This window comes from Dreissena polymorpha, chromosome 4 (assembly GCF_020536995.1).
Source record: "Dreissena polymorpha isolate Duluth1 chromosome 4, UMN_Dpol_1.0, whole genome shotgun sequence".
Taxonomy (NCBI): Eukaryota; Metazoa; Mollusca; class Bivalvia; order Myida; family Dreissenidae; genus Dreissena; species Dreissena polymorpha.
The window spans coordinates 3,085,358-3,098,349 of NC_068358.1; the positions used below are offsets into that span (position 1 = coordinate 3,085,358).

The 12,992-nt window shown below is 36.7% G+C and overlaps 1 long non-coding RNA gene across 4 annotated transcripts; it reads left to right on the forward strand.

The window, feature by feature from the left end:
* Window positions 1-953: 953 nt before the first annotated feature.
* LOC127877293 (uncharacterized) lies at window positions 954-9,630 on the forward strand. Of its 4 annotated transcripts, none has more exons than XR_008048346.1 (5): window positions 954-995; window positions 4,092-4,401; window positions 4,520-5,297; window positions 5,676-5,924; window positions 9,504-9,618. It is a non-coding gene; the product is annotated as an uncharacterized LOC127877293 (long non-coding RNA). The 4 variants fall into 4 exon arrangements; XR_008048347.1 differs by having other exon boundaries at window positions 956-1,018; XR_008048348.1 differs by lacking the exon at window positions 954-995 and adding an exon at window positions 1,815-2,913.
* The last annotated feature ends 3,362 nt before the right edge of the window (window positions 9,631-12,992 follow it).

Here is a 12,992-nt window from a genome sequence, read left to right on the forward strand (position 1 = left end):
CTGATCTTGTTTGAGTGTGATACCAATACCATATTGCGACGATGGGAAATATTAAAAACTAACTGTAATTAAAAAGAACAGGGAATAAGCAATACAGTCCGTTCGTATTATACCTAAGACGTTAAGGCGCATTTTGTTCATGAACAAGACCACTGTTATGATATTAAAAGTCGATAAAAAAAATTAATATAAATGTCAAAACTTGATTTGATTTGAACGATTTTGCGTGCGATAATCGTTAAATTGTTTCCCTTCACTGATGTTCAGCGCAACGATGTGCACTGCTAAAATATCCAGTATAATGTCTAACAATCGAGATGTTTCCTTGGTTTGTTCAACCACACATTTTATTAATCTGCCATTACCTTTGTGTATAATTCATGTACGGGAAAATATCCATGATATTTTAACGAGAGTCCTTATTCCATGCAAAGTTGAGTTACCTATTTTGATTAGAATTGCCGTTTTCCCCGTCAATAGATGCAACAGATAATAATAAGCTCAGTCTTGTGACACGGGTAATGATACTGGTATATCAGTTTCTCAGAGCGTAAATCTTTACATTGAAATCATCAACTGCTTTTTATACAGTAATTAATTGGCAAACACAATGATACACGGTCATCTGGTTTGATTGGTAATTACATTGTATTTACAGACAATTATGGCTATTAAAGTTTGACGAAATATTTAATATCGTACAACGTATTTAATATAAATAAGATATTCAACATAAATATGTAATCACATGCTATTTCAGATATTTTGAGAAAAATAATTAATATTAATTTTGGACTTAATGTTAAAGAAATTGTTTTAATATAATTGATAAAAAAATGTAATTGGTAATGACATGCTCATATGGACGATGGTCCACCGTCGCCCAACTAAAAATAGCATGTAAAACCAAGTATGCGCATGCTCAGTGGCGGGCGCAGTAAATGGTTAAAGCGAAAGTAGATGTCGCCGCCATTTTGTGTGGTTGGTAAACTGTGGTTTGTGTCCAAATAATTAGACGGTATCTTTTGTATAATGACCCCATACTTATGTTGTCATTGCATATATTTTTATTTATGGGTTTCGGCCCGTAGCCTTGTGTTCGCCCTATATCATGTTCGCCTTGGGTACTGTTAACCCTTCGATTCAGTGAAAGTAATGAACGGAGAAAAAACACATTTTTTTTTTAAATTGTATAATGTATTATTCATAACAGTAACACAATTGTATTGGTTGTGTCTTGTCTATATTTGATATCTGATACGCAACATATTCTTGAAGTGTCAGAAATATTTTGCCAGCAATAGTTCTTCCCCATAGTAAATACTGGAAACCATACACTATTGCATACATGCATCTAGTCCAAATTTTTTACGCTCTTAAATATTAATTTAAGCTGTCCTACCGTAACCCAAATTCGACGACACCTAAATTCGACGATGTTCTATTTGTATTGATTAAATGGATGATTATTGTATTGGAATCATTTCAAAGTAATACATCGGAGTCTAAAATTATTATTTTGTGCTATTAAACATTTCATTATTTCTTTAATTATTTGCTAAATATTGCTTCATGTAATCGTTACATTGTCGAATTTGGGTCACAGTTTGCAAATAGATGCCCCTAATGTTATTGTAAGCCAATAATAAGTTTCATTAACACCTCGTTGTAGGTATACCACCTCTATAAAAACCAATTTACCGAAACCTCCACGGCAACCTTGGACCACTTCTCTTTCTTATATATATAAACCAACTCCCTTCTTCCGTCACTAAATCCAAGGTTCGTCTTTTTGCAGACGATACAGCTATTTACCTCACTGTAAACTCTCTCTCAGGTTGTGCATCTCTGCAACAAGACCTAGACAAGCTTCAGGAATGGGAACAAGAGTGGGACATGGAATTTAACCCATCCAAATGCCAGGTCCTACACATCACAAGGAACCGCAACGTCATTGAACACGGTTACTTTCTCCATGGCCAAGCTCTTGAGTCCGTCTCTGATGCTAAATATCTTGGACTCGATCTCTCTTCTGACCTCAGCTATAATACACACATTGACAGAATCACCAACAATACAAACAAATCACTAGGCTTCATTAAAAGGAACATCACAACACATAATTAAAAGGTACGAGAACTCGCATACAAGTCTCTGGTCTGACTACAAGTTGAATACGCTTCCACTGTCTGGAGCCCATAGACCAAAACTGCCATCAATAAAGTGGAAAGAGTGCAGAACCGGGCTGCACGCTGGGTGCAGCGAGATTACTCTCCCTTTTCCAGTGTCTCGGCCATGGTACAAGATCTAGGCTGGAGATCGCTCGCAGATCGTAGAAATGACAGCAAACTCATCATGTTCTACAAAATCTATCACAACCTTGTTGCCATACCTCTCCCTCAATATATAAAAGCAACAATCCGCTTCACTAGACACATGCACCCACTGTATCTACAAAAGATACAGACAGGATCACTCTACCACTATTACTCCTTTTTCCCACACAGCATCACACTATGGGACAAGCTCTCAGCTGATATCGCTACCCTATCCGATCTTGAAAAGTTCAAGAGGGCAGTGGTAAATGTGCGGTACTAGTCTGTTAAATGATGTTTTTAACCCTCACTTGTATCTTTCACCTTCACTAGACTCTTTTAACCACTTGACTTCTCTCCATTCTCCTGGAGATTTCAAGCTTTTAGTCTCACTACCCAACAATATCCTTTGCTGGGTCCTTTTTACCTTTCACACTCACTAATGTTCCTGACGTGCACCTTTTCCCTGCCTATAATACTCGAAAGAGCGGTTTGCAGTATACAGAGGTAGATAGATAGCATTTACTATATAAATCAATTTACGGAACTTGTCATTTACCGAAACCTCCATAACCCCACTGGGATACTTTTTATATAGGTAAAGTATCTCTAAATTCTTTGCGCGTCTTATAAATAAGACTAACATGCATCATGCAGAGATCTCCCTCTGGTTTAGTTCAAACCTGTATATTTTAGTTTGATTGCATAGGGCTTATTTGAAAAAGCTGTAAATTTTGTTTCCTGTGCCTAGAACCAGTACTTAGTGTCTATAGGGAAGATCTAAAGAACGCTTCCACAGTGGGGATCGAACCCGTGACCTCCTGGTCGCTAGGCGGACACCATATCCTTTACGCCACGGCTACCTCAGGGTTTGTGGTAACGGTACAGTTTGTCAAGGTATTCCGAATCATTAAGCATTCTGAATCAACATTTTCATTTAAACATCTTAACGTTTGGTATGCAATTCGAAAGGTTATTGTTGTTTCTAAAAATTTATTACCCCAGCCTGTAAAGAATGAAGAATCATTGTTTTTTATGAAAATGTTGATTCAGAATGCCTTATGATACCTGTATCCTGAGGCGGGGGAAATAGGGCATCATTAAAAAAAAAATTTGGACTTTTGAACCAAACATAAGAAACAATATAATATGTTTTTTTAATCACTTGATAAGTCTATATTACCGCCAAATTAAATACATAACAATTGTATTTAGTTTTAAACATTTTAAACTTGACAATTCTGGGTCTAGGGCAATCAATTTGCTTGAGTGTCGGGGTGAATTTTTATCTGGGGAAAAAATTAAAAAAAATTGTTGAGGGAATGGGGCCTTATTTTGGCCAAGTCTTGAATCGTTATAAGACGGTATAATATTATATTTACCTGTCAATAATATCTGCAAGGGGAGTAAGACAGTATAGATTGATATATACATGTACATGGTCACTGTTAATGTCACTCAAATAGATAAAGTAATCAGTATTGGTATTTAATGGTATGTTTTTTCATGAGAATAAACTTAAGGTTAATAGTGATTACATTGTATAATAAAACAAAGCATGTGCAAATATTGCAATAAAATATTCATTTTTAACACCATTGAAAAAAAGTTAACAATATCTATACACATTTCTTGCTATTTTACCATACCATAACTGCTTCAATCACATAATCATTATTTCAATCAATTAACTAGGTCCGTTATCTCATCATCTCTAAATAAATCATATATATTGATAGCCACCTGTTTCGTACACATTTCAAACTAATATTTCAGACACCAAACGCAAAGCCTATCCCAAGGCAATGCCCCATTTGCGTGGTAAAGAGCAAGACGACTATGTACCTCCAGGTAGCAGACCACGTTCGCTGGGTGCAAGCACTGACGGCAGACCCAATGAAGCCGTTAATGTCCGAGGCACGTGCTAAGACCGGGCGGAAAGTGAAGAAGACAAAGCCGAGGAATTACTACTCTTGCTGGCTGTGCGACCGGTCGGTGATTGACCGGCTGCGTCATCTAGAACAGGAGCACAAAATGGAGGCTGGGACATTCAATTTCGTTTACACAAGAGGGCCGTTTCCGGAAGGTAAGTGTTGAATTGTGTTTGTGTGTTTTTTGTATTTAATTTCTCATATTTCTATCAATGTCTAATACAAAACCATACCAAACGATTTGTAACTTTTACATTTAAACGTCATTTACAGGTCACAAAAACTTAAGGAAAGGTGACCAGCAGACTCGCCACTCATGATGACTCGGCATAGGAGGATGAGAAGGTGGTGGATGAGGAGGAGGAGGAAGAGGACTTTTCGTTCCTAACGCGGAAATACTGCCTGAGCCTGGAACCCAATGCAAGGGTGATGCATGGTCGGAGAAGCTGCAAGTAACAATATGGATTGCTTATATAGTGTAAAGTCTCGAGTCCGTTTACGGGGTAGAACCAGTACTTGGTGCATTAAGCCCTGTTTTCCCAGATTTTTTTAAATTATATACATTTCAATTGATAGTCATTATTATTGCAACATGTATATATCTTAAAAACCGTGAGGAAATATATATAAGTACATTAAAATTTAAGATAAATATTATTTATTTATAATACTTTGGAATTACTGGTTGTGAGTTAATTATATGCGATTTCACCATCTAGCATAGAATATCATCCAATAATACTTGTTGCAGTTTCAATCGTTGACTCATATGTAGGCTACATGTTCCTGCTGAGCAGGCCAGGTGGGTTGACAAACGAGTCGAAAACACAAGAGGTCAACATGAAGATCAACCGGTTCCTGGCCCTGTCTGGCTACTTGGAAGGAGTGGTGTTGAGTGACGTGCTGTTGTGGAAGGGCCATATGGAGGTCCACGACAGTTCCTTAACACCACTCACCAGCTGAAGACGGTGCAGACTGCACTAACGGCAATCAAGAACTTCCTGAAGTGGTGCGAGGGAACGGTCTAGCGGACGCCCGCGCATTGAACAATGTAAGCGTAAACATAGGATTTGATTTATGTAAATTATTCATTCTTCTTGGACATCTACTTATTAATGTTTTGGCGTTGTCTGTCTTTCTGTCTGTTCTTCCGTCCATCTTTCCGTCCGTCCAGCACTTTTGTGTCCAGAGCCATATCTTGGAAGTGCTTTGGCCGATTTCATTGAAACTTGGTATGAGTATATATATGGATAAGAGGATGATGCACGCCAAATGGCATTGTACACAGTTTGTTAATAACGGAGTTTTGGCCCTTTGTATCTTGAAAAAATGCTTTTTTGAGTGTCAAATATAACACTTTTGTGTCCAAAAGCATATTGGCGGGGATATCAATTCAACAAATTTGCTTGTTTAGCTTTATTTTTTTCAGTCCGATCTCCTTCTCACAGGCTGCCTGACCTCAACCCGCCTGGATATGAGCCGTCGCGAGGTTATTCGGAGGGTAGAGGAGAGTGCGGCCATCCTGACGGACGCAAACCTGGAGCGCCACTTCACTGAGAGTGAGCATGTAGTGAAAACGATCAAGGTGATCCAGGAGCCCCCAGCTGGCACACCTGACAGATATTCGGGGAATAATCATTAAACTGATAGCGCTCTATAACGCCTCCTGAACTGGCAAGTATACAAACCTGAGGGTATGTAATATAAATAAGCCTAGTATTGATTCGAAAAGATAACCCTAAATTACTTTTCAGACCAGAGTTGTTTTTAGTAGCAATTGCATAGAATTGAATGAAACTTGAAGTTAATAGGCGTTAAAATTGGGTTTATTTAAGTATACAACAAAGCTGTTCGCCTGTTAATTGACCGACTTGTCTTATGTATAATATTTTTACCAGATTGTTACCTTGAAGACAGATAAACTATAATGCAAAAGTTCGTTTTGACATTCCAAATTGGGGAAAGGCCTTGAAGCCATTGTAAAATTAAACTGTTATGGCCCCTTAATTGATTGAAAATGTCAAATTTCTGTCTGCATATGTTGGTGTATGAATTTAGTGAAATTCAAATTGAATCAAATTTGTTATCATTTTTCAGTGGTTCTTGCTTAAATGTCATCAGGATGATTTGGTCATTTCAGAGATGTACCCTTTATAGCTCAACTTGAGTTATTGTTGCTGGTCTTTGTCTGTTTTGCGATGTGTGTCTATATGTCAACATTTTTACTTTAACAATATCTCCTACTTAACCTTTGGGCAAAGCTTGATGAAACTGGCAGGAATATTCCTGGCATGAAGCTCCTTCAATGTTGCTCCAAGAATTGTATTCCATGAAATCCTTGTTGCCGTGGAAACCAAAAGGAAAAACTTTAAAAATCTACTCTGAAACTGCAAGGCCTTGGGCTGAGATATTTAGCATGAAACATTGTGTGGTGGACCTTTACCCGTGGGCAAGTCGATTTTTTGTCGAGCCCACTTATGGAGAACTCGACATATTTGTCACAGTTGGCGGTTTGGTGTATGTGGATCAGTCCGTCAGTATGAAAGTCCGGGTTAGGCTTGTCTGGAGCGTAAGTCTTTTATTGAATGGAGAAATTTCAAATAACTTACAATAAATGTTCACAATCATGACACCGCCGATCACTGCTCAAGAAAACGTCAATTTCTCAAAGGTCAAGGTCACACTTTGAGTTTAAATGTCAAAAATGGCCATAAATGACCTTGTCTGGGCCATTATTAAGTCATTCATTGTCAGAATTAAATTCAATTGAAAATCATGTGTTCACCATAATTTGACGGTGTTGCATGGGAAGGAATAATGTCGAAATCTCGAAGGTCAAGGTCACACTTTTAGTTCAAAGGTAAAAATGGCCATAAATGAGCATGTCCGGGCCATAAATGTGTCATTCATTGTAAGATTTTAAAATCATTAAGCACATTTGTTCACCATCACTCGACGGTGTGTCATAAGAAAGAATTACGTCAAAATCTCCAAACTCAAGATTACACTTAAGAGTTCAAAGGTTAATTGGTAGGACTTGTACCATGATTGTTCAAACTATGTTCCTGGGGTCAAAATTGCCCTACTGGGGAGGGAAATGTAATTTCCTTATTAGTATATTGTAAAAACTTCAAAAACAAAAATCTTCTCATAAACCACAAGGCCTAGAGCAAAGATATTTGGCATGAAACTTCATCTTGTGGACCTTCACCAAGATTGTTCAAGTATCATTGGATCATATTTGCCCCACCCTCGGATCAAATTTGTTTTCCTTATATAATATATATTATAATGAACACTTTAAAATATTCTTCTCAAAAACTGCAGTGCGAACATACATATTTTGCATAAAACATCATATGGTGAACTTCTATACAGATTTTTAAAATTATCGGCTGGGGGTACCAATGATAAATTCATTGAATTTACCTGCTAAGATTCATTTGCTTTGTGGATATGCAATAACTTGCAATGTTTTTAAAGTGATTGAATGGTTCAACATTAACATAAAATTAAAAAGAAAAAAACTATTTCATACATCATATTATGCTTATAAAAAGCCATAATTGTAATGCTTTCATGGAAAAAATGAATGTTTGCTTAATTTTCAAAAATATTAATAAATCTTTAATGTTAAGGATTCCTCATAAAGGTTTTACGTGTGCACAGAATGTTATGGTAATCTCCAAAGCATTCACATTACAAAATACATCAGATGTCTATGGATAAGTTATTTTTATGCCCCCTTTCGAAGAAAAGGGGGTATATAGTTTTCGCACTGTCCGTCTGTCTGTCAGTCTGTCACACTTTTCGTGTCCGCTTTCTAATTCAAATAATTTTCATTCGATCTTTACCAAACTTGGTTAGAAGTTGTGTCTAGACAATATCTAGGTCAAGTTCGAATATGGGTCATGCCGGGTCAAAAACTAGGTCACGGGGTCACTTAGTGCATTTCAAGGATTTAGCATGGTGTCTGCTCTCTAATTGAAGTAGTTTGCATCAACATTCATGCGCCTGTCAAGTATCGGGCATTTACGCAGCAAAACACCCTCTCACACATCCAAATCTCATGCTCTCCTTTTTTTATACGCCCGTTTTTAAAAACGGGACGTATTATAGTTTCACCCTTGGCGGGCGGCGTTCACAGCAGTGTCCGCTCTCTAATTCAAATAGTTTTCATCCGATCTTCACCAAACTTGGTCAGAAGTTGTGTCTAGACATTATCTAGGTCAAGTTCGAATATGGGTCATGCCGGGTCAAAAACTAGGTCACGAGGTCACGTAGTGCATTTCAAGGATTTAGCATGGTGTCTGCTTTCTAATTGAAGTAGATTTCACCCGATCTTCACCAAATTTGGTCAGAAGTTGTGTATAGATGATATGTAGGTCAAGTTCAAATATGGGTCATGCCGGATCAAAAACTAGGTCATGTGGTCACTTAGTGCATTTCAAGCATTGAGCATGGTGTCCGCTCTCTAATTGAAGTAGTTTTCATCTGATCTTCACCTAATTTGGCCAGAAGTTGTGTCTAGATGATATGTAGGTCAAGTTGGAATATGGGTCATTCAGGGTCAAAAACGAGGTCACAAGGTCACATAGTGCATTTCAAGTATTTAGCATGGTGTCCGCTCTCTTATTGAAGTAGTTTTTATATGATCTTCACCAAATTTAGTCAGATGTTATACTAAATGATATCTAGGTCAAGTTTAAATATGGGTCATGCCGGGTCATCAACTAGGTCTCGAGGTCACTTAGTGCATTTCAAGCATTGAGCATGGTGTTCAAAACCTTCGAACGGGCGTATCTTGTGACAGTTTGGCACTCTTGTTTAAAACTGACGATGCATGAAACTATTTTCACTTATATTTTTTATGTAATTTAAATGCCAAAATTTAGAAAATGCATATGAATGGGAAACGAAACTGTAAGTAAGTAAATAGTGTAACAGTTACTGTACAAACAACCCATTTTTCAAAAGAAGCGTTTTTTTTGTAAACTGTACTGATGGTTTTGCTAGTTATTCCATAGGTTGTTGATAACTCGCGTTTGTTCAGCTAATTTCATTATTTCTTTTATAGCCATTATTGTGTTATCATGGTCATTGATGTGAACAAAAGCAAACTGTTATTTTTACAGCATCCAGTAAAAATACCCATATTGTAAATCTCACGGGTACTACTGCTCTAATGTTTGATCAAGAATGCATCTAATGGATTATCAAACTAGTGGTGTCACTCAATTGATTTTTGCATGTATAGGTAGGAGTACCTAAAGATTGAGCTGGAGACAGTGAAGGTGCTGACCTCTGTGTGGAACACTTAGCAGCTGGCAAGTTTTCATATTGAAGGGCATGGTTCCCAACCGCCCATCACACACAGAATGCAGCTTGTCGTCTTCTGCAGTAAAAACTGGTTAGTGCTCCACAATGCGATATGTTCATATGTATGTTGCTGGAGTATTAATTATTATTATCAAGATTATCTTGTTTTATATTTCTTGATTATTTGCTATTATATCCCCAAAAACGAAGTATAGTGGGGTATATAGGAGTGACCTTGTCTGTCTGTCCATGGCTCTGTATTAAGTGTCCCCTCTCTAATTCAAGGTGTTTATCGGATCTTCACCAAACTTGGTCAGAAGTTGTATGTAGATGATGTCTAGGTCAAGTTTGAATATGGGTCATGCCGGGTCAAAAACTAGGTCACGGGGTCACTTAGTGCGTTTAAAACATTCATCATGCTGTCCGCTCTCTAATTTAAGTAGTTTTCATCCAATCTTCACCAAACTTGGTCAGATTTTTATCTAGATGATCTCTAGGCCAAGTTTTAACATGGGCAATGCCGGGCCAAAAACTAGGTCACAGGGTCACTTTGTGCGTTTTTTAGCATTCAGTATGGTATCTGCTCTCTAATTCAAGTAGTTTTCATCCGATCTTCTCCAAACTTGGTCAGAAGTTTAATCTAGATGATCTCTAGGCCAACTTCAAACGTGGGCCATGCCGGGCCGAAAATTAAGTCACATGGATTTTGACTTTAGGTCCTATAACACTGGCTTTGGACACCTGTCGACAGGCTTTCAACACAAATTTTTGGAATAAATAGTGGACTGAATATCTATCTAAGTTTGGTTGTGAGCTTATCTGGGCCATAACTATGTCATTCATTGTGAGATTAAACAAAAAAATTGCACATTTGTTTACCATCATTGGACGGTGTGTCATGCCAAAGAATTGTCGATATCTCTGAGGTCAAGGTCACAATTGCATAACAACTCTTAAAATCGCCAAACATGTAAATATGTTTTTCTTATTTTGTGAAGACAGCATGCAAAATATTCTGTGTCAATGTGGTATGTGGGGTTATTCCTGGTATATTGGAGTCTGTATGTTGGTTGGTCTGTTGTGGCTTTGTCTTTTCATTCAAACTTGTAAATATGTGATCAGCATGAAAAGAAGATTTTCAAAACACAATTTTTATTTGCATTGATTTCACATCCAAGAGTAATGGTCTTGATTCCTTGATCCTCGCTCATAAACATTCACAGGGACAGCAGGGGTATTTTATTATTGTTTATGACCAAGTTTGTATTATATTTGTTTTGAAAGTGTGAACTTTTTAATGGATAAATTGATAGATTGAACAAAATTAATTTATTTTGCCCTCCTTCGAAGAAGAGGGGGTTTATTGTTTTGCACATGTCGGTTAGACCGTCCATCAAATGGTTTCCGGATGATAACTCAAGAACGCATAGGTACATTAATCATGACTGGCAAATGACCCCTTCAATTTTCAGTTCACTAGGTCAAAGGTCAAGGTCACAGTGACTCGAAACGGTAAAATGGTTTGCAGATGATAACTCAAGAAAGTTTAAGCCTAGGATCATGAAACTTCATAGGTATATTGATCATGACTGGTAGAAGACCCCTTTTGATTTCCAGGTCTCTAGGTCAAAGGTCAAGGTCACAGTGACCTGAAGCAGTAAAATGGTTTTCGGATGATATATATATATAATTAGCTATAAAGTGAGAGTGATTACATGAGTATTCACACAATGGCTGCCACTACAACTGACAGCCCATTTGGGGGGTGGGGGCATGCATGTTTTACAAACAGTCCTTGTTAACATTAAGTTATCTGTATCCAGTACCATTTTAAAACGGAGGGGATGGTGTTGGAGATGCTACGGAGACTAAAGGGCAACATGGAAAATAAGTTAACATAATCCTTTTTCAAAAAGAGCTGAATCGTTTTGTTTCTTAATGATGTACCCAAAGAAATGTTGCCTGATTCAACAAAATTAGATTCATAACGTGCTGATTTAACAAATAAATCTGGCTTTGCTTTGATGTTTCCAGACAAGCAATTCAAAACAAATGACTGATGTAGGAGAGTACCATTCACAACTGCTGGTACTGTTATTATATCTTTTGAACAACGACTTTTGGTCACAAGTTGATTTATTTTAAAGTCATAAACTAGTTTCAGTAAACTTTCATGCAAATCCTGCGGTTTCATTTTAAAAAACATCTTTTCAGGCTTGTCTACAGATGCTTTTGATTTGAATGGCGAAAAAAGTACTACGTAAGACAGTAGTTGAACACTATCACAATTTTCATTGTCATTCAGTTCATTTACATATGATGGCAAAATTTTATCAACACAATGACTAAATATTTTATCTGGGCGATTCCTTTTTATATTATGTTTATTTTCATCGATTTTCATTTGATTTATATCTTCCAATGTAATAACTTGATGCAACAAAACATTATCATCTGCAACATTAAAATGCTCCTTAAGGAAATATAAGTACTTCTGTTCCATGAATCCACTGTAAACTCCAGATTCAACATACCTTACATAATAAAATTCATTGTCTTCAATTTTATTTTTAAAAACTGAACATACAAAGGTTCCAGTTGTACAGTTGTTATGTGCAGATAATCTACAAGCTTCTTGTTCTAATTTAAAAAAAGATTGCTTCTTTGATGTAACAAAACCCTTTTCTGCTAAAGTTTTTAATACAAGATTTTGCAATTTTAAAGCATTTGAACAGTTTGTTAAATTTTCAATCAATATATCTGACCACAATTTATTGTCAACATTAAATTGAACATTCTCATTTGATTTTCTTCTTTTCCGCATTCCTTTGTTTAAAGTTGTTCCTGAGAAGTATGTATTGCACAACTCTGGTCTAGATGTAGAGACAAACACATTATTTTCATTATAACTAGCTACAGTATATATATCTTTAGGAGTAGGACTATAGTCAGCAGCAGTATTAAACTGTACAGTTGGACACTTTCCCTCATCATTTTCCCAGTTTTCACCTAAATATTTTCTTTTAAGTAAGAAGTTATTTTTAATTTTTTCATAATCAGAAGGAAGACGTATACTTAGCAATTCCAGGTATTTGTAGTGTTCCTCTATTGTGTAATAACCCGTTGGAATGGAGAAATCTTCATCAAATAAGAGCAGCATCAGTTTGGACCTCTGAAATTTTTAATTCAATAATGACAAATAATTTTGTCTTTTTCAAATAAGGCATATAAGTGATTTTCATATACGATCTTTAAAAGTATTCAACTGAATCCTCTTATCTTCAAATGAGCGGGATCGCCAGACAAACTTCAAAATTGCGACATATTTGAAACCAATTGAGAAACAATTTCATGGCCATATCTTGATTTGTTCATTTAGTATCAGCAGTATGTTCTAATCGAACAAAAGTGTTGACACTTAGAGATA